At 36.1% G+C, this 21,777-nt stretch overlaps 1 protein-coding gene and 2 long non-coding RNA genes across 3 annotated transcripts in view; 2 read left to right on the forward strand and 1 right to left on the reverse strand.

The window, feature by feature from the left end:
• The window catches only part of LOC123316323, a 43,065-nt gene that overhangs the window by 16,687 nt on the left and 4,601 nt on the right, over positions 1-21,777 (forward strand). The window lies entirely within an intron of this gene.
• LOC123316325 lies at positions 7,639-8,007 on the forward strand. The gene is made up of 2 exons (XR_006538057.1): positions 7,639-7,829; positions 7,895-8,007. It is a non-coding gene; the product is annotated as an uncharacterized LOC123316325 (long non-coding RNA).
• LOC123316324 lies at positions 17,028-18,787 on the reverse strand. Its single transcript, XR_006538056.1, has 2 exons — positions 18,363-18,787; positions 17,028-18,297 (listed from the first exon to the last, which is right to left on the reverse strand). It is a non-coding gene; the product is annotated as an uncharacterized LOC123316324 (long non-coding RNA).

Consider the following 21,777-nt stretch of genomic DNA (forward strand, 5'->3'; position numbering starts at 1 on the left):
TCTATGCGACGCTTGCTTCGCTACCTAAATTTCTAAAGCCTGGGCTAAGGCATCATCTATGGTTCTATGGCGTGCTAGTCTCAGGGCTTGTTGTATTTCACTATCCTTTATCCCATCCACGAATGTCTGGATTGATAGCTGTTCCAGAAAGCTATCTGGAGCAGATGGATAAGCCAGCCTGACTAATCTCGCAACATCAGTATCAAACTCCTGGGGATTTTCCCCTGTTTTCTGCACTCGGTTCTTTATTTTGCATGGTATACTTGTTGTAGATGAGCATCGTCATATCTCATCTGAACCGCAAGGGCCGGACTGGTTACAATATGTTTCATCCGAATCTAAACTACTTATATTTTAGTTGAATGTATCCACAATCAGAAAGATTGTGGATGAAGAGGATGACAAAGAATTTCCTTCTATTGGGAGACAGAAAAAGGTCTTGAGAATTTTATTTTAGGGTGAACGAATGCGAAAAGTCAGAATTTTTGACGAATATCATCGTAGAATAAGTTCAAGAAAATTAATTTTTCTATTTTTCATTTGACTTGTCCTATACATTGTAAATGTCCTGAGGGATCAAGAAATAAATAATTATTATTATTATATCAAAGTATTAAAAATAAACAGCCGTAAATACGAGCCAGTTGTCCTGTTAATTATAAAATCATGTGAAATTTTTGTTTAAAGGTGAAGTTTCTCTTGCCTTGAAACGTCCTTTAATTCTTTTGACTTCCTTTGATGCAAAATGATTTTTGTTGGAGAATTTAATATTCTTGTGATTATCCGTTAATTCCTTCGAGAGACACTCGTCCCCAACCACTGCATCATGTGCATTTCATCTTCGGGTTGATATTTTGAAATCTATTCGTATACAACCTTTAGCCAAAGATGATAACCAACAATAACTCTCCTCAAGCTACTACATAGGTATTATGTGTCAATGATCGAATTTTCCTCTATAGTAAGAATAAATATAATTAAAAACTGATCAATTGTATTTTCCGTATGTATATAAACGTCGATTATGTTAGTTCGCATATTTTCGACTTCATATTTTCCGAAGTGATTCGACATTGTGATAAAATACTTAAGTACTGAGACTTTAACGTAGAACAGACAACATAGCGGTGATTTAAAACCCTAAAATGTTTTGACAAGCGTCATAGCCCCAAATTTTAGTGCTGTACAGAGTGGAATGTGTCAAATTTCCATGGCCAACCGAGTACTAAATTAAAATTTAATGGATTATATGTTTATAACTTATATACAGATCGTGATATTTGCATGGAGTAGGTCTATATTAATAAGTAGAAAAGGAATCAAATATTAGAAAAATATTGTGAATCGAGGGGGCAATACAATACAATAGTTGAAAAAGTAGTAGAGAGGTAGAATAACCTGCCAGGAGATAATTTCAGAAGAAAGATATACAGAATGTTATAGAGGGTGTTCTACAAGCTCTATGACAAACTTTGTCAGATGGTAGCTGTGCTTATACTGAAAATTGTTTTTCTTATGAACATATATCCGATTCGTCTTTGTTTAGAAGATACAAGCATTTGAAAAATCATATTTTTATGTTTATTTATTTATTTATTTATTTGACATTGGGAACACAAACAGGTCAATGACCCATAAACAGTATCCACAAATTACAAAGATGAAAATAAAAATCATCGAAAAAAAAACCTCCACACCAAATCATATCATAATAATCAATGGAAATGTTGGCACTATAAAAATTGTTCAAAGTGTCCACCTTCGGCTTGAATGCAAGCTTCCAATCGACGAACTAAGATGCCGTTACTCGGCGGATCAGATTTGGGTCGTTTCGTATTTGGTTTGCTGCATCTTGAATTCTATCAAATAATTGTTAATGAGATTGGATTTCAACATGATATACAAGCGGCTTTATATGACCATATAAATATAAATCTGAGGGATTTATATCAGCTGAACGAGATGTCCATTGAATTGGTCCTCCCTAACCTATCTATTTATTCAGAAAATGTTTATTCAGGCAACTGACTACTTATCTCCCTCTGTGTCTCCATTGTGCTGATAGCACATATTTCCAAGAATGTTGAGCTATAAGTTATCAAAAAAGTCAAAAAGTTTGTGCTCCAAAAAACTTTTATACAAATCTGCATTTAAACGATCATTTATACCATTTACTGGCATCAAATCATTGTTGAAAATCTCACCCCAAACGTTTACACTGAAACGTTCCTGACATCGTCTATTTCTAATGGCATATATGGATTCTGCAGTGCCCATAGGTACATGTTCATTATGGTTATTGTTGATACCATCCTCAGTGAAACAAGTGTCAAATGAATAATTAAAATAACGTCAATTAACATATCAACCGATATTTTCTGTCGACCTATTTAATGAAAACATGAAAAAAATATGCTGGTAACTCCTAAACGAAAACGAATCGGACCTATGTTCATAGAAAAAAAAATGGTCAGAAGAAGCACATCAGAAGAAGGTAATCTAGACATCGTAATATCGAATATCGAATGGAACAAGTCAAGAAAAGAAGTTGTGCATGAAATGAGGCGAATTGAATTGGAAAAACAAATTCTAGCCGAAAACAACTAACTCCTGAGATTGGGGGTACATGACCTAGAAGAAAAAAAACAAAATTAAACATTGAACAGCGAAATATAAAATAGGATAGTAACAGTCCCAGCAAGACAATGACATTCGACAGAAAAGACGAAATGTATAAACCATTTCGAATTCCCAAAACATGCAAGAATGAGAAAAAAATTTGTTATAAATAAATCAGACCAGAAAAATTATAACTCCAATAAACAACTTCCTATAAGTCTGATAAAATCATCAAAAAAGAAAATAGGAAACTGTGTTGATGAACTAAACGTGATTATGGTAGAGAACTCACAATACACATTTTTAGTTGTTACAGAACATTGGAAGAAGGAACAACAGCTGAAATGTTTTAAGATACGAAAAGTTAATTTGGCTACCTACTGTAACGATATATGTTAGGGAAGAAATTACTTTCGAGATGGCACATGATGCCACATGACATTAGCAAGATATCAAAAAATAGAATACTAGAATGTGCAGGAAAGAAATGTGAACTAAATGGAGTAAATCTTACTATAGATGGAGACTTGAACTTGGACCTAAAAGCCACTAACAGGATGACCAGCTTAATTCATACCATACATCTACTCTGTAATCTGTGATTCATACTCTTTTGTACATGCCATTGGAAAGTATTAGTATACCAGGATAACATCAACAGCGACAACCAAATCTTGCATTGATAACATTGTCACTAACTGCAAATTACCATATCAAACAGAAATATTAAATACAAATATATCAGACCACTAAGGCCAAAATTAGTTACTATAGATTTGAGAGAAACCGAGACTGGCAGAATAAAATATATATATAGATAAAACTGGTACGACACATTCATGTAAAATACCAAGTAATACTAAATCTTTTTATTTATCACCAGCTACGCCCACAGAAGTAGTGAATCTAACGAAGAGGCTGAAGAATGAGCATACATGTGGAATCGACAACATCCCAATCAGTCTACTCAAATATTGTACACAAGAGATAGCCGAGAGCTACATGTAAATAATTTTTTCAAACACTGTTGAAATTAGCACTATATAATCACTCTTGTGCAGGGTGGGCAAAATTGGTGATACATGAAATACAACTTTTTCTACCCAACGAGATAGAGGCAAATGCATGGACATTACGATCGTCTTTTTTCGAGAAACTAATAATAATCAATTTCATTCCTCTATCTTCTTTTGTTCTCGATTTCTACATATAGGTCAGAATTAAAATTAACTTTGGTTTAAGCGAAGATGTTGAAATAAAAACTGTACAGACAGTTTTTGATAGCAATCCAGTGGCGTACTATGATTTTTTCCAACAAGTATAATTGCTGAGGTATATCATAAAGTTGTGTTCTTTTCTTATGAAAACAGTAGTTTAAAATGACTCAGAAAGACTGAGGGCGATTTATGGATATATTTCTGAAACGGTAAAAAAATGGCAATTCTTTCTAAGTCATTTTAAACTACTGCTTTCATAAGAAAAAACACAACTTCATGCTATAGCTCAGCAAATCAACAAGTAGGAACAAATCATAGTACGCCACTGGACAGTGGCGTATATAGCTAATATTTCCGGGGGGGAGCGAGACGCCCGGGCCCCCTGCCCCCCAATATACGCCGCTGCCACTGGATTGCTATCAAAAAAGTGTCTGTATAATGTTTTCATTCCAACATCCTAGCACAAACAGAAACGGAGATAATGACCAGAGTTGAAATCGCCCAAATTTAAACTTTGGCCTATAACTCAAGAACAAAAGAAGATAGAGGAATGCAGTTGATGGCTTTCGTAGTGTCTCGAAAAAAGACGACATGATGAATTCATTTTCCTCTATCTCGTTGGGTTAAAATGTTGTAGTTCAGGTATTACCAATTTTGCCCACCCTGTACACAAAAAAGGGACACTTATAACTTTGAAAATTATAGACCTATTAGCGTCTTATCCGTTTGTTCGAAATTGTTTGAAATGGCCATGTCTAACAGATCAATGCAATTCATGAAATAATGTAGCCTACTAAATGATAACCAACATGGTTAACTATATGAAAGAAAGATCTGCCATAAAAGCAATTATAGATACAACTAATAGAAAAAATTGTGAAAGCTTTTGAAGGAAATGAATTGTTATACTCAGTGGCGGATTATCACAGAAGCGCACTAAGCGCGCGCTTAGGGCCCCCAACTAAAAAGGGGCCCTCCGGCTCTACGAAAAATATCCGTTTTCATCGGACCAAAAAAAAAAGTTGCCAGAATTTCAATACAGATCATAAGAATTGCACTCCACCCGACCATGCTTTCTTATCCGTTTGAGGCCTCCAACTATAGGGCACCCCCCTCGGCTCTCCGAAAAATCCCCGTTTTCATGGGAAAAAAAATTTTTATCGTAATTTTATTGCAAACACCAAAAATTGCACCCCACCCGACCTGATCGTGTTTTCTTATTCGTTTTGACGATGCTGTTCCAATCCTACATATGGCAAATTTTACCAATCATTCGCATTACAATTTCGAGCCCAACTTTCTCCTTCATATTTCATGATATCTATTCCCAGAAGAAATAGGGCTTGTTTTTATATCTGACAAGAGTGCAGTCCCTAATTGCAGGCCTATGGAATTCGCTTCGCCAACTATCGGGGTGAACGCTCAAAAGAAAGATTATGCTTCGGCCTACAAATTCATGCGAACTTTTTCCCATATTTTTTTAACATTTTTGAGTGCTGAAAAGCGAAGAAAACGGAGACAACGTGAGGAGCAATGTGCGGAACAGAAGAATTTCTTATATTCGTTTTTAGTGTCTGCTGAATCTAACTCTGTTTCAAAGCAGGGAAATGAAAATTTGAACCCAGGGATTACCAAAACACAGTTGAAGGAGAAGAAAGGAGAAAATGAAAATTCCGTACGTGACACCCCCAGCACGACTATTGCTGTCTATAAAGTGAGTGTACCGTGTACCATCAATTAATGAACCAAATAATAAAACTTTTTCTCATGACATAGCTTCATGGCCGGTAGAAAACACTGATAAAATGATTGAAAATCATAAAAACCTTGTAATATCGGGGATATTTTGAAAATAAAAACTTACAAATACTGAGAGAAACAGGATTTATCGAAGGCAGTTTTGTACACAGTGAAAATCAATAGAATTCACGAGAATGGCTGATATTTTCAGAGACAACGAATGCTGTTTATTGTTATTTTTGCAAACCATTTTCAAAAACCACAAAACTGGCAACTGGTTTCAGTGACTTGAGAAATATGTTCAAAATTAACACATATCTGCAAATGTGTTCATTCAGAAGACGATGCATGACTGTTGGACGCATTGACACACGGTACGACTCACTCGCCCGAAAACTCTTTGAATCGAAAGATCAGTGCCCAGAAAATGTATTGCCCCGAAGGATCACTCGCCAGAAAATACCGCCCACTATCTCCTGATTGGCCGACTGACCAAAGGACAATTGTCTGTCATCTTTGTCTAACCATTTATGAAGTTTGACAGAAGTTAGGCACAGATTTTTGATATGATTGTACAAGTTGGGGATTTAATTTTAAATTTTGTACAGCTGACAGCTGACCATAGACAAAGATTAACAAGATGTACCACTCCACTATTTTGACCAAGCGAGTTTCGTTGACCTTGAGCAGCTCGCATCTCGAAGTGGGCGGAGTTAGAAAGAACAAATGTCAAATTTGAATTTTTCTAACATAACCTAGTACACCTAACCAATATTTGATTATTTTATAATTTTATTAAAAATAAGTCACAAGAAATATTCACATAGTGAATTGAGTGGTATTCAAGTTTATTAATGATGCCTAGAGGATAAACAAGATTGGGGGTTTTTATGCTTACATAATTCAAGAAAGAGATATAAGTTACAGTCCCGATAAGTTTCCACTTGTGGAATATGGAGATATTGTGGTTGCTCTTGTTTCAATAACCAGTTCTTAAACAAATCGGCAAATGAAAACCTTCAAGAGCTCATCAACCTACCAATACAGAAATAATGACTTACCTTTAATAATATGCTACAATATTATGAAATGCATTGGTGATATTCCGAATGTGTTCGGCTGACTAGTGCTCCTGACCGTTGACTATGCAGCGGTTGTAAAGTAATTTGGGGGTGGAATAAGTTTTCAATAATCTAAATACATAATATAATGTAACTTAATTTGTATTGAATTCTCTCGAAAAGATGCAAAGCTTCATTGAAAAGGTGTATTTGCTTTATTATGAAAAGGAAACAGTATTAAAATATAATCGGTACAAATATATGAACATTATCAAAGTATAACTAGCCGAAATATCTGAACCAAAGATTATAGTATATATATATATATATAGACTATAATCTTTGATCTGAACATTATTAGTATAATCGGAATAAAAATATATCCAATATAAGCAGTTCTTTCAATAGTGTCAAACCATTTTACCTTAACTAACACCCATTTTTATTTTGGAGTTTCATTCTTGACATCTCTTTATAAAATACATTATAGTGCCTAGCATGTTATAAGATTTTGCAATTAACATCACGATTACTTTTTATAATAATTATGAATTTGATGCTCATTATAGTAAAACACAATTATTGGAAAATCAGGCCTTAAAAGGCATACCACTTCACTTCAGAATGACTACGTGTTATTTAACCATGAATATGGAATATCGGTTGATCCAAACAAGAATCTATTCGAATGGATAATTAGAATTAACAAAAACTGAATTCATCAAAAGCTTTTGTATACTTCACAAAAATATTAAACAAATTACAAAATACGATTGACAATTGACTTGACATTAACGTCAAAACGAGAGCCGATTTCATTCTTCAAGCTGATTGGCCTATTCTCCTATTCAATATATCTGCGATGTGATTGGATCACCCCGAACTTGAAACCAATTAGCGTTAGTTTGGAGTGTAGAATGATTTGAAGGTCTCCCCACCATTTACACAGACTCAGGAACTAAATTGGACGAGTGAAATCTCTTGTTCCTCTTTGCCATAGATAACCTAACCTGTTTGTTTATATTTACATAACCGTTACAGTCGGTGCCGGAAACTTTCTGATTTTTATTCGACTTATTACACTAATTAAATGAGACCATTGATATTGATACTTTGAAAGCAATCTGATGATTACATGCATTAAGAGTTCTTCTTTTGAGTACATCAAACTTTCCATTTTCCAAAAATAAAAGTAGGTATCGAATGAATTGTACAGAACAAGTACCATTCTATTCAGTTATATATATATTTTTTTAGGTAATATTAGATGATCGAAATACTCAAAAATCTGGAGCATTCTCAAATAACAAAACTAAAATTTTAAATGATAATCAAATGTGATTTAAACCAATACATTTTATCGAGGAGTAGAATGAGTATCTGTTTTCGAAGTAGTCAGTGAGAGTCTGCAATCTCAAGTTCCCGATACTTATCACTTTCAATCCCTCAAGAAAATGCAGAATTTTCTTGAATTGAATAAATTTTATGGATTACAAGAGACAATGTATGAAAACGTTATAACATTCTCCTCAAATATGATTTCCCAAAGAAGATAATATATGAATACTGATGGAAGAATCAATTTCGGCCCGAAAAATGCCTTTAATATAAAATATTTCAGCTTATTTCGTGAAAAGTTATTATTCGTACAATTCACTGCTAGGGAGAAAGGGTCTTTTACTGGAGCTCTTTTATCATACACCAGATTGTGTGGTATCCCGTCACATTAAACTCTACTAAAACTTTATCTCATACTGTTGCTTTACTCATTGTTGGATGTTGAACATTGTTATGCTTATTATCATAAAAATATATCGTGGGCAAACAATCAAAACCCACTAAATCCCTTTTTTTTTGGTAAAATGCCATTTTATCACCTGTAAAAGATCTTTAACTCCAAAACCATCTTTCCAAGCAATCTATAACCTTCATAATTTACATCAAGCCCTCAATAGTCTAACATTCAACAGTAAAAACCTATCAAGTCCACTTAGGGGAATTCTCAGAATGCAATGGGTTATGATTGTATGCTCACGATATATAGATAGATGCAATCAATCAATCAATCAATGATCGAAGTAACATTTCATTTATGTCAACATTACACATTAAGCATGGATTTCACAAAACTCCCATTGTCCGATCAACAATATGACAGTCCCTCGGTTTCCTAAACCAAATCACTGTTACTTTTGCATTTCTGAATATTTGGAAGGAGTATCAATTGAGAATCATTGAATGGAGGTGTATATAGATCATAATTGGATGCCAGAATGATATTCTGAATGCTCATGACTGAATTATCAATTGCAAAGAAATTGACGTTTATATTTCAAGCAAGCTTTGATTCCCAGATCAAGCTTTGTGAAACCGGGGATAAGGCTTACATTAATTGTGAATGAGCTGTAAACAGTGAATTATTGATTTGAGACTGTAGGCTTCACAGTTTCATTTTTTCCGAGTACATTCTTGATATATCATTTCATATTTCATGTATTTTCAAGTGAAATAGAAATTTTTCATATCTCTTTTCTTTCATTTCACAAATCCTATCACTATTTCAATATTATAATATCTTTGAAAATGGAGATTTAGCAGAGTGGGAATGGGATTGAAGAGCAACAGAGAGCAAATTTTTCTTGGGATGTGCCAGAATTATTTTTTCTTCAGAGTTATGGGTATATAATAATAATGAGGAAAATTTTTCTTGATTGAAATGTTCATTAAGGTTTCATAAAAAAACTATGCTATAATGAGTTTTAATTAATTGAGGGAATAATAGAAAACAGTGTGTAATTGTAACATTAAGATACGAAAAAGAAGAAATTAAGAATAATACAAATAATTATCAGATACAAACAAATAAATTGTATGATGACTGTAAGTTTCAATTTTTACAATGGCTTGGACCAGGTGCGTCAAAGCTTCGGCGGGCCTTGGTACATAAAGAAATTACAGGCCCCCCGTTGGTTTTAGGTGTTAGCATTGTATAAAATACAGGCCGATTCTTCCGAATCGGCTCGGTTTAAAATATTCAGTAAGGGCAATCCTACGGGAGGGGGGATAAAGAGGGTAATTACCCCTCCAGAGCCCACAACGATTTCGATTTCATTTATGAAAAAACTGAGAAAAAACAATATTATATAATGAAATGAAAAGAAGAGATTCCTTGTACAATTTTAAGAGAAAAATATGCCAGCTCTGGACACTTGCAAATAATGTATTCAGCTGTTTCTGCTTCTGATCGACAGAGACTACAAATCTCATCTCCTGACTCACCCATACGGTGCAAATGATATTTGTACCGACAGTGCCCTGTCAGCAGTCCCACCATCACCCGAGGCTCAGCTCTTGACAACTTTAGCAGTTTTCTGGTGTAGGTCGATGAAATCATCATGAATTTCTTTGACTGAGTAAGTCCAGGAGTGTTTCTCCAGAGGGTTAGTCTGTTGTTCAACTCCCATTGTTGGATCCCATTTGTATTGGTACTTTCCGAGCCCACAGAAAGGCTAAGGTCCAGCAGGATGCTCTTTTTGCAAGTTCATCGGCTTTCTCGTTTCCTTCAACAACACTATATAGTGCCCTGGGTACCCATATATAGTAGAGTCACTTTGTTGTCTCTGGCCAGTTGCTTTATGGTATTACGGCACTCCCATGTCAACAGAGATCTCTGGCAGTGTGATTCCAGGGACCTCGGCGTGGCCTGGCTGTCCTTGGTGATATAGATATGCGCACCTTTGAAGTTCATTTTAAGACACTCCTGAGCGCATACGTAAACAGCCAATGTCTAGGTTAGACATGGGCAAACTTTTTGAGGGGAGGGCCAGATAAAATGAAAAATTACCAATTCACTATCACCTCTGCTGTGGAGTCTGGTCATGGACGATCTTCTGAAGAGGCTAACGGCAGGTGGCTCTTATAGCCCTGGCATACGCCGATGACATAGTGGTGACTGTGAGAGGCAAGCTTTTTTTTTTTCTTGGTGTAGCAGGAGGAAAATCTGCAAAACAGACGAATACATCCTCTCCTGAGGGGGAACAGTGTGGGGATTCTCACTCTCTGAGCTCGAGACCCACTAAAAACCCTTAACTGCTTCTTCATAGGTTCCGGGCATTTTGCCTATTAACCAGTTGACTCTTATGGTTTCTGGACTCTCACACGATCATAGTCGTGTTGATAGTTGTATGCTGCCTATAGCTTTTATAGGCTAAGCTCTTCTTTCGTTACATTTAAATCCTGAACTGATCTCTCGGTCTTCGGAGGTAGGTTTTTGACCTCCAAGCTTCTTCCGTTGGATCGTCCTTGGTGATATAGATATGCGCACCTTTGAAGTTCATTTTAAGACACTCCTGAGCGCATACGTAAACAGCCAGTGTCTAGGTCTTCAAAATAGAGGGTTCACCTCCCAGGGCTTTGGAGATCCTCAATTTAGGTCCATATTCGCCAATGCCAATGCCTATTTTTGATCCATCAGTAAACCACGTGGATGACTTTTTGTCCAAACGATTTAGAAAAGTTATATTGCACTAGGACGGTCAGCTTTAATCGTTTCAAAGGGCGTTTCGAAATCGAAAATGATTGGTATAAACATCCGATGGTTTTTCCAAGAGGTTTGAGTCCAGTGGATTCAATATCCTCATATGTCCAACCCAGTTTTCGTGTAGGAGATTCCCGTTCTTATTGCTTCTAGAAGGCTACTGTAATGAGAAAATGGGTTTTCAAACCTATTCCCTCATTTTAGAATAATTATTTTAGTTTTCATTTTTAAATAATTTTGTTTCGAATTAATTTCCGAAAAATATCTTTTCGAATTTCCAATTCAGGATTCCGACATCGTTTGGAATTGTAAACATACCGTACCGTTTTTATTCCGTTTTTATTTCCTAAAAACGATGTCGCACCGTATAAAACATCCTGAATTGGAAGATAACCGAGGTTTTTTTGTTCGCTAGCACAGATAAGTCGAAATTAAGACGTTTTCATCGACGCAAATTTACCGAATTTCGACTGTCGGGCACATCTGATTTCCGCACCCCCCCTGTGGGTATAAAATCAGATGTTCCCCCGCAGGCCACTTCACTTACGATTTATTTTCCTGGTTGTTATAACTTACGACTTTCGCTTGACTTCCGATTTTCACTCTTACCTTACGCCGTTGAGTTTTAGCATAAGATTTCTTTTGAGTTTTGGGTTCATTTTTTGCCGTTCAGAATATAAATTTTTAGTTTTGTTTTCTCTCAGTAATTACCGTGTACCATTCGGGTGAATTCGAGAGTTGTGAGTGTAAGTGGCCGAATATAGCCCAGAGGTAAGACGACACTCCGTTAGTTTTTTTTTATTGGAACTTCAGTTTTCCGTCGACATCCCTCTTATACCCGAGTCTGAGTTCCACCCCTATTGTCATTAACGTACCCTGCTGGTGTGGATACCCGGGGGGTAGGCGAAGGCACTTTGGGGTGGCTCACCCTTTCCCGAAATTTCCCGTCTTATCTAGTTCCACCCCTACTGTCGTTAAAATACCCTGCTGGTGTGGATACCCGGGGGGTACCGAGGACACTTTGGGGTGGCGCACCCTTTCCTAGTGTTATTTGTGTTCCCCTTTTACGAATCGACAAATAAAAGTTGTAGGGGAGAGTTCCTTTGAACTGGACAGCACATGAACCGGACGCTACAGTTTTCTACTACACTCGATAGCAATTTAGCATCCCTTACGTAAATCCCATTTTCGCAACATCGATCGAGATCTCTTGTAAAATGGCTGACCCTGTGGCTCGCGCCTTGTTGCGAAAATGGGATTTACGTAAAGGATGCCAAATCACCATCGAGTGTTTTAAAAAACTGTAGCGTCCGGTTCATGGGCCGTCCAATTCAAAGGAACTCTCCCCTATACGTTGATTCTGCCCATCATTGTGCGTCGCTAACACCCTAGACACCAGGGAACCCTGTCTCCGGCTAGTAGCTGCCAGGGTAGGTTTGCTATTCTCCCTTAAAGAAAAGCTGGCGCTCGAGTCAGCCGAGGAAAACCCCGTTACACTACATTTCCTCACATGTAAGTGTAGGGAAGGCAGATCAAGTGTGGCCTCAAGCGCTGCTGTAGGAGATGTATGGATAGCTCCCCTAGCACCAACACAGGCCAGCCTTTGCTGTTTCTGCAGCAGGAATGGAACAATAGGGTGGAAAATACCAACGGGAGAAGACTAAAGATTTATGCTGAAAAACTTAATGCAGTTGTGATAGGACCTGATATACCGACCTACATACCAAGAGTAAATGGACTACCCGATGTACTGGACATTGTCGTAATGAAAGACATCACTGAAGAAATCAGCATTGATACAATAGAAGACGGAACTTCAGACCCCATTCCCATAGAATTCATAGTGGGACATGGCCCAAGAAACGAAGAAGAGACACAAACCAAGGATCGCACAGACTGGGAGAAATATAAGAATTTACTTCAGGAGAAAATCACGGAAATTCCCCGAATAAACACCCGAGATGAATTAGATGAAGCAGTTGAAAAATTGGAAAATCAAATAAAAGAAGCCTATGAAGAAAGCACCAAGAGAATAAGGAAACCAATTCCGAAACATTCACATGGAGATACGCCAAGGGATATAAAGGAACTTATAAAAAAGAACAGAAGACTCTACAGAACAAAAAAAAGAGAAGAAGACAAGAAGAAACTGAAAAAGCATAGTCAGATATTGAAAAATGCTTTAACAGAACTGCGTAATAAAAGATGGCACCAGAGATTAAGTGAACTGAACACAAAAGATCACTCGGCTTGGAAAATGCAAAAACGCTTACGACGAGAACGGACAGTTATACCTCCACTGCAAGGAGCAAACGGAATGGTATATACGAGACTTGAAAAAGCCGAGGCACTTGCCGACTCAATTGAGAGAGAAGCCAGAATAAACTACAGAAATTATGATGACAATGAAGATCTAGAAGAAGAATAACTGATGATGGAACCACCGGATACCGAAATCATTCCAAAACCGGCTTCACCAACAGAAATCAGAGAGATCATAATGAAACTGAAAAACCGGAAAGCACCGGGAGAAGATAGGATAACGAATTATATGTTGAAGAAATTGCCTAGAAAAGGAATAGCAGCCTTGACGAATATAAAAAATGGAGTGATGAGGACCGAATTCTACCCAAAGAGATGGAAAACTGCAGAAATGATAGTTTTCAATAAGCCTGGAAAGGAACGGAAATTTCCTCAAAATTATAGACCAATCAGCCTACTATCAGCACTAGGAAAAATCGTCGAGAGGGTTATCGCCAAAAGGCTGAATGAGGAAACAGAAATGTTGAAGATAATTCCACCCGAACAATTTGGATTTCGACGAGAACATTCGACTGAACTCCAAATACTACGGCTCATAGAATACGTCACCGAAGGAATGCAGACCAAACAGGCCACAGGATTAGTTCTGATGGATATCGAGAGAGCTTTTGATAGAGTATGGCACGAAGGCCTAATCTACAAGATGAAAAAAGCAGGATATATATATAGCTATGCAAGATTATAAGGAACTATTTGAGGAATAGAAACTTTTATGTGAAGATAGATGGAGCAACCTCTTAAACCAGACAATTGATAGATAGATAGATAGATAGATAGATAGATAATATTTATTCGCCCAAAAATAATACATTATTCCTACATAATAGGATTCGAGCATGTCAAATTAAAAAACTTATAATAACTTACATAATGAAATCATCAATTTTAATTTTATCAGTTAGATATTCAGATACGCTATAGTAAGCTTTATTTATCAGAAATGTCTTTAATTTACTTTTCAACTGCTTGGTATTATAAAGTAGTCTGGTCTCTCCTGGTACCTTATTATATATTGAAATGACCTGGTATTCAGCATTTTTCTGGATGTAAGAAAATTTTAACCGTGGTGGCTTTAAATCATTTTTCTTCCTCGTTTTGTATTCATGGTCCCTTATATGTTCTCGAAATAAACTCTGGTTACTGAGTAGGAAAGAAACGGCCTCATAGATATAGATAGACGGCAATGTCAGTATACCATATTTCACGAAAATAGGCCTACATGACTCCATCCTATCCAAGCAGAAAATATTCCTTAAGCATTTCTTCTGAAGAACAAATACTCGAGCAGCGTCTGTGGAGTTCCCCCAAAAAACTACACCATATCTCATCCTCGAATATCCATGTGCGTAATACATCTCTAAAGCTGTCTGCTGACTTACTGAATCTGCTAGAACTCTTACAGAGTAACAACATCTTGCCAGTGATTTTGCCACCCCCTCAACATGGCACCTCCAGTCCAGACGTGCATCGATGTCAACTCCCAGCAGATTTACTGTAGGTTTGGGCTGTAATGAAAAATTGTTACAAGCAATTCTGTCCGGTTCATTTAGTGCTTCATCTCTAAATGAAAATCTTAACATTTGAGTTTTTTCAAAATTCAGTAATAAATTGTTATCCTTGAACCATTCGTCCAGTGTTAGCAGTGCTTGTATTATATTTTCCTTCAACTTTATTGAATCGTTCTCTGAGAACACCAGAGACGTGTCATCTGCATACATAGTTAGAAAATTTTTGATAACATCGAAGATTAGTCGACTACGATCCAACGGAAGAAGCTTGAAGGTCAAAAACCTACCACCGAAGACCGAGAGATCAGTTCAGGATTTAAATGTAACGAAAGAAGAGCTTAGCCTATAAAAGCTATAGGCAGCATACAACTATCAACACGACTATGATCGTGTGAGAGTCCAGAAACCATAAGAGTCAACTGGTTAATAGGCAAAATGCCCGAAACCTATGAAGAAGCAGTTAAGGGTTTTTAGTGGGTCTCGAGCTCAGAGAGTGAGAATCCCCACACTGTTCCCCCTCAGGAGAGGATGTATTCGTCTGTTTTGCAGATTTTCCTCCTGCTACACCAAGAAAAAAAAAAAGCTTGCCTCTCACAGTCACCACTATGTCATCGGCGTATGCCAGGGCTATAAGAGCCACCTGCCGTTAGCCTCTTCAGAAGATCGTCCATGACCAGACTCCACAGCAGAGGTGATAGTGAATTGGTAATTTTTCATTTTATCTGGCCCTCCCCTCAAAAAGTTTGCCCATGTCTAACCTAGACATTGGCTGTTTACGTATGCGCTCAGGAGTGTCTTAAAATGAACTTCAAAGGTGCGCATATCTATATCACCAAGGACAGCCAGGCCACGCCGAGGTCCCTGGAATCACACTGCCAGAGATCTCTGTTGACATGGGAGTGCCGTAATACCATAAAGCAACTGGCCAGAGACAACAAAGTGACTCTACTATATATGGGTACCCAGGGCACTATATAGTGTTGTTGAAGGAAACGAGAAAGCCGATGAACTTGCAAAAAGAGCATCCTGCTGGACCTTAGCCTTTCTGTGGGCTCGGAAAGTACCAATACAAATGGGATCCAACAATGGGAGTTGAACAACAGACTAACCCTCTGGAGAAACACTCCTGGACTTACTCAGTCAAAGAAATTCATGATGATTTCATCGACCTACACCAGAAAACTGCTAAAGTTGTCAAGAGCTGAGCCTCGGGTGATGGTGGGACTGCTGACAGGGCACTGTCGGTACAAATATCATTTGCACCGTATGGGTGAGTCAGGAGATGAGATTTGTAGTCTCTGTCGATCAGAAGCAGAAACAGCTGAATACATTATTTGCAAGTGTCCAGAGCTGGCATATTTTTCTCTTAAAATTGTACAAGGAATCTCTTCTTTTCATTTCATTATATAATATTGTTTTTTCTCAGTTTTTTCATAAATGAAATCGAAATCGTTGTGGGCTCTGGAGGGGTAATTACCCTCTTTATCCCCCCTCCCGTAGGATCGCCCTTACTGAATATTTTAAACCGAGCCGATTCGGAAGAATCGGCCTGTATTTTATACAATGCTAACACCTAAAACCAACGGGGGGCCTGTAATTTCTTTATGTACCAAGGCCCGCCGAAGCTTTGACGCACCTGGTCCAAGCCATTGTAAAAATTGAAACTTACAGTCATCATACAATTTATTTGTTTGTATCTGATAATTATTTGTATTATTCTTAATTTCTTCTTTTTCGTATCTTAATGTTACAATTACACACTGTTTTCTATTATTCCCTCAATTAATTAAAACTCATTATAGCATAGTTTTTTTATGAAACCTTAATGAACATTTCAATCAAGAAAAATTTTCCTCATTATTATTATATACCCATAACTCTGAAGAAAAAATAATTCTGGCACATCCCAAGAAAAATTTGCTCTCTGTTGCTCTTCAATCCCATTCCCACTCTGCTAAATCTCCATTTTCAAAGATATTATAATATTGAAATAGTGATAGGATTTGTGAAATGAAAGAAAAGAGATATGAAAAATTTCTATTTCACTTGAAAATACATGAAATATGAAATGATATATCAAGAATGTACTCGGAAAAAATGAAACTGTGAAGCCTACAGTCTCAAATCAATAATTCACTGTTTACAGCTCATTCACAATTAATGTAAGCCTTATCCCCGGTTTCACAAAGCTTGATCTGGGAATCAAAGCTTGCTTGACATATAAACGTCAATTTCTTTGCAATTGATAATTCAGTCATGAGCATTCAGAATATCATTCTGGCATCCAATTATGATCTATATACACCTCCATTCAATGATTCTCAATTGATACTCCTTCCAAATATTCAGAAATGCAAAAGTAACAGTGATTTGGTTTAGGAAACCGAGGGACTGTCATATTGTTGATCGGACAATGGGAGTTTTGTGAAATCCATGCTTAATGTGTAATGTTGACATAAATGAAATGTTACTTCGATCATTGATTGATTGATTGATTGCATCTATCTATATATCGTGAGCATACAATCATAACCCATTGCATTCTGAGAATTCCCCTAAGTGGACTTGATAGGTTTTTACTGTTGAATGTTAGACTATTGAGGGCTTGATGTAAATTATGAAGGTTATAGATTGCTTGGAAAGATGGTTTTGGAGTTAAAGATCTTTTACAGGTGATAAAATGGCATTTTACCAAAAAAAAAGGGATTTAGTGGGTTTTGATTGTTTGCCCACGATATATTTTTATGATAATAAGCATAACAATGTTCAACATCCAACAATGAGTAAAGCAACAGTATGAGATAAAGTTTTAGTAGAGTTTAATGTGACGGGATACCACACAATCTGGTGTATGATAAAAGAGCTCCAGTAAAAGACCCTTTCTCCCTAGCAGTGAATTGTACAAATAATAACTTTTCACGAAATAAGCTGAAATATTTTATATTAAAAGGCATTTTTCGGGCCGAAATTGATTCTTCCATCAGTATTCATATATTATCTTCTTTGGGAAATCATATTTGAGGAGAATGTTATAACGTTTTCATGCATTGTCTCTTGTAATCCATAAAATTTATTCAATTCAAGAAAATTCTGCATTTTCTTGAGGGATTGAAAGTGATAAGTATCGGGAACTTGAGATTGCAGACTCTCACTGACTACTTCGAAAACAGATACTCATTCTACTCCTCGATAAAATGTATTGGTTTAAATCACATTTGATTATCATTTAAAATTTTAGTTTTGTTATTTGAGAATGCTCCAGATTTTTGAGTATTTCGATCATCTAATATTACCTAAAAAAATATATATATAACTGAATAGAATGGTACTTGTTCTGTACAATTCATTCGATACCTACTTTTATTTTTGGAAAATGGAAAGTTTGATGTACCCAAAAGAAGAACTCTTAATGCATGTAATCATCAGATTGCTTTCAAAGTATCAATATCAATGGTCTCATTTAATTAGTGTAATAAGTCGAATAAAAATCAGAAAGTTTCCGGCACCGACTGTAACGGTTATGTAAATATAAACAAACAGGTTAGGTTATCTATGGTCAGCTGTCAGCTGTACAAAATTTAAAATTAAATCCCCAACTTGTACAATCATATCAAAAATCTGTGCCTAACTTCTGTCAAACTTCATAAATGGTTAGACAAAGATGACAGACAATTGTCCTTTGGTCAGTCGGCCAATCAGGAGATAGTGGGCGGTATTTTCTGGCGAGTGATCCTTCGGGGCAATATATTTTCTGGGCACTGATCTTTCGATTCAAAGAGTTTTCGGGCGACCGATCCCTACTCATTGACACAGAATTAATGAAACAGTTAGATGCAGAGAAAAATTATTGGCGTGAAATTCTAAAAAAGATTGTAGTTACTGTGAAACTATTGTCTTCTTTGGGAATCGCTTTTCGAGCCACAGGGAAGGAGAAAAATCTAATAGGAAAGGAATTTTTTGTCCTGCATTGAATAGGTACTTATCTGAATTCGGTCTAACAGCCTATTACATATATACCTTGTGCCAGCCACTCTCTCAATTTAGTGGGGAACTCAGCAGCCGAATCATGTCGAAGTGCCATACATTATCTCTGTTTCGTTTAGAATTTATGTGTTTATTTCTCTGCCCCAACAAGACGATGGAATATTTTGCAAAACAGCTTGACTGACAAAGCTAAACATATCAAGAGAATCTGCGATACTAGATGGTCATCAAGAGCTAATGCAGTTTGTGCCTTAGCTGATAGCTACAAAAATATTAGAGAGGTCCTTTTGCAATTGAGTGTAATAAGTGATCACGGGAAACCTATGGCCAGAATAGAAGCGATTTTTATTTCATTAAAATTAAATAAAAAAATGTTCCATATTCATTTTGTTATAGTCGTTTTTATTAATTTTTCAATTTTGTTCACTAGTTTTATGTTTTTTTTTCCTGTAGAAAAAAAAGGTGCATTAGTTTCTATATCTTCTATAATATATATTTTCAATTATTCAAATATGTTTATTTATTTTTCTTATTAATTTTATCCCGACCCTTTATTTTTGTTGGTATTTAAATAAAGAAATAAGTAAAAAGTAGCAACTCACTTCATGGACAATTGAAAAAAAAAAGCCCCCGGTATGTATTTACATAAGATATGTCTGTGTCCTACATTGTATTCTTAGTAGGGGCCCCAGATTTGTCTTGCGCTTAGGGCCCCCAGTTAGGTTAATCCGCCACTAGTTATACTGGCAATATTTTTGGATTTATCAAGGGTATTTGACTTTGTTACTCAAAAGTACCCACATATTAGCTTTGAGTACCTACTCAACTCAATGATATCAGAGAAATTTGAGAGATATCGAATAAGAATAAGAAACCATGGTCAGCATCTACTCTTCCTCAATGTGGCAGTCTCTCTTTCAGCACCCACAGTAATGGTGGTTAGCTAATTCGATTCAGATCGTAATATATATGCATATTTATATCGGCGGGTGTTATAGATCTGAATATCATTATTTTAACATATTTCCAACCAATTGGCCATGGAACATTTTCAAATAAAATAATAATAAGAGATACATACATAAGAGATACATAAATGTATGTTTATTTTACTATTCGCTCTATATAGATGTTTCGCCCTAAATGCGAGGAGCTTCGTTCAAATTTACAGATCATATTGTGCAACATACATCCTTTGGTATTAGGTCCTTTTCTTTGCATAAAAAGTGTAGCACTTTTCTACACTCGATTCTAGTATTCGTTTTCTGATTGAATTCACACCAGTGTAGAGAAGGTGTAGTTTATCTACATCTCCTTTTGACTATGTGTAGATAAACTACACTTCCTCTACACTGGTGTAAATCAAATCGAGTGTAGAAAAGTGCTACACTTTTTATGCAAACGAAAGGACCTTATGCCGAATTGAATCAAATTTCATTGATGTTAGAAAAATATGTGATCAAGTTAACTCCTAATTTATACAATGAAATTTCTTTCGATTTAAAAAAAAATATGGCGTCAAATATTCTTCTATTTACCCGTTGCAATAAACGTTTGTCTTACCGTTTGTAACGGGCACCTAGATAGAAGAAAATTAGACGCTATGATTTTCTTTTAAAACAAAAGAATTTTTATTGCATAAATTAGGTCCTAACTTGATCACATCTTGCTCTAACATCTATGAAATTTGATTCAATTCGAGTTAACTCCTAACTTATACAAAAAAATTCTTTCGTTTTTAAAAAATCATAGCGTCAAATATTCTTCTCTTTACCCGTTGCAAACGTTCGTCTTACCGTTTTAACGGGTAAATAGAAGAATATTTGACGCTATAATTTTTTAAAAACGAAAGAATTTTTATTGTGTGAATTAGAAGATAACTTGATCATATCTTGTTCTAACATCTATGAAATTTGATTCAATTCAGCATAACCAGAGGATGTATGTTGCACAATATGATCTGTAAATTTTGACGAAACTCCTGAAGATGCCTCAATAGGCCGAAACATGTAGAGCGAATAGTAAAATAAACATCCATTTATGTACAATATCTCTTATTATTATTATCATTATTTTATCTTATCTTATTTAAATTCATATACATTCCACCCAAATAATAAATAATTATTAAGGATTATTCACAAAATGAATTAGTTTTTAGTTAATTGGCCATCAGTCATTGAAAATCATCTATATAGTATAGTAGTCAAGTAAAGAGAGATCTAAAACTTTGATTTAGTCTTCTAACTCACAGCTCGCTTCTTCATCTTGTGAAATTCACCCCATTATTTTTACCCGGCGTCTTGAAGAAGCCTTACCGCTGAATATCGCGGTTCTTGGCTAGATTTTTTTATCAGAAATTATGACGGGAAGGGATTTTCATAAGTACAATTTATTCAAAGTATCAGCGAAAAGAGTACGTACATTTTTCCACACATTCTGCCGCGATAAATTCCACTGTGGACAAATTACGAGCGTACGATGTCCTCATAAAATTATAGTTTTGAAAACCAGGCGTCGCCACAGGAAAAAAATTGCACATGAATATGAATGATTTTTTTTCGCATGAGTGCTGGATCCAACGCCCTGCTTTAACAGCTCTTTCCAATTTCGTTATTCTTTCTTTCATTTATTCAATTTCGATAACGCATCTACCAACAGAAGGCATTTCCAGGTTTGGTTGGAAATTGAGTTCCCCAATCTACTAGGTACACGTGTAACAAATGGATAATTTTTCGGTTGACGGTTCAAATTCGCTACCGTCCTGAAATTCGACATCGAATTTTTAT

Source organism: Coccinella septempunctata, chromosome 7, assembly GCF_907165205.1.
Source record: "Coccinella septempunctata chromosome 7, icCocSept1.1, whole genome shotgun sequence".
NCBI lineage: Eukaryota > Metazoa > Arthropoda > Insecta > Coleoptera > Coccinellidae > Coccinella > Coccinella septempunctata.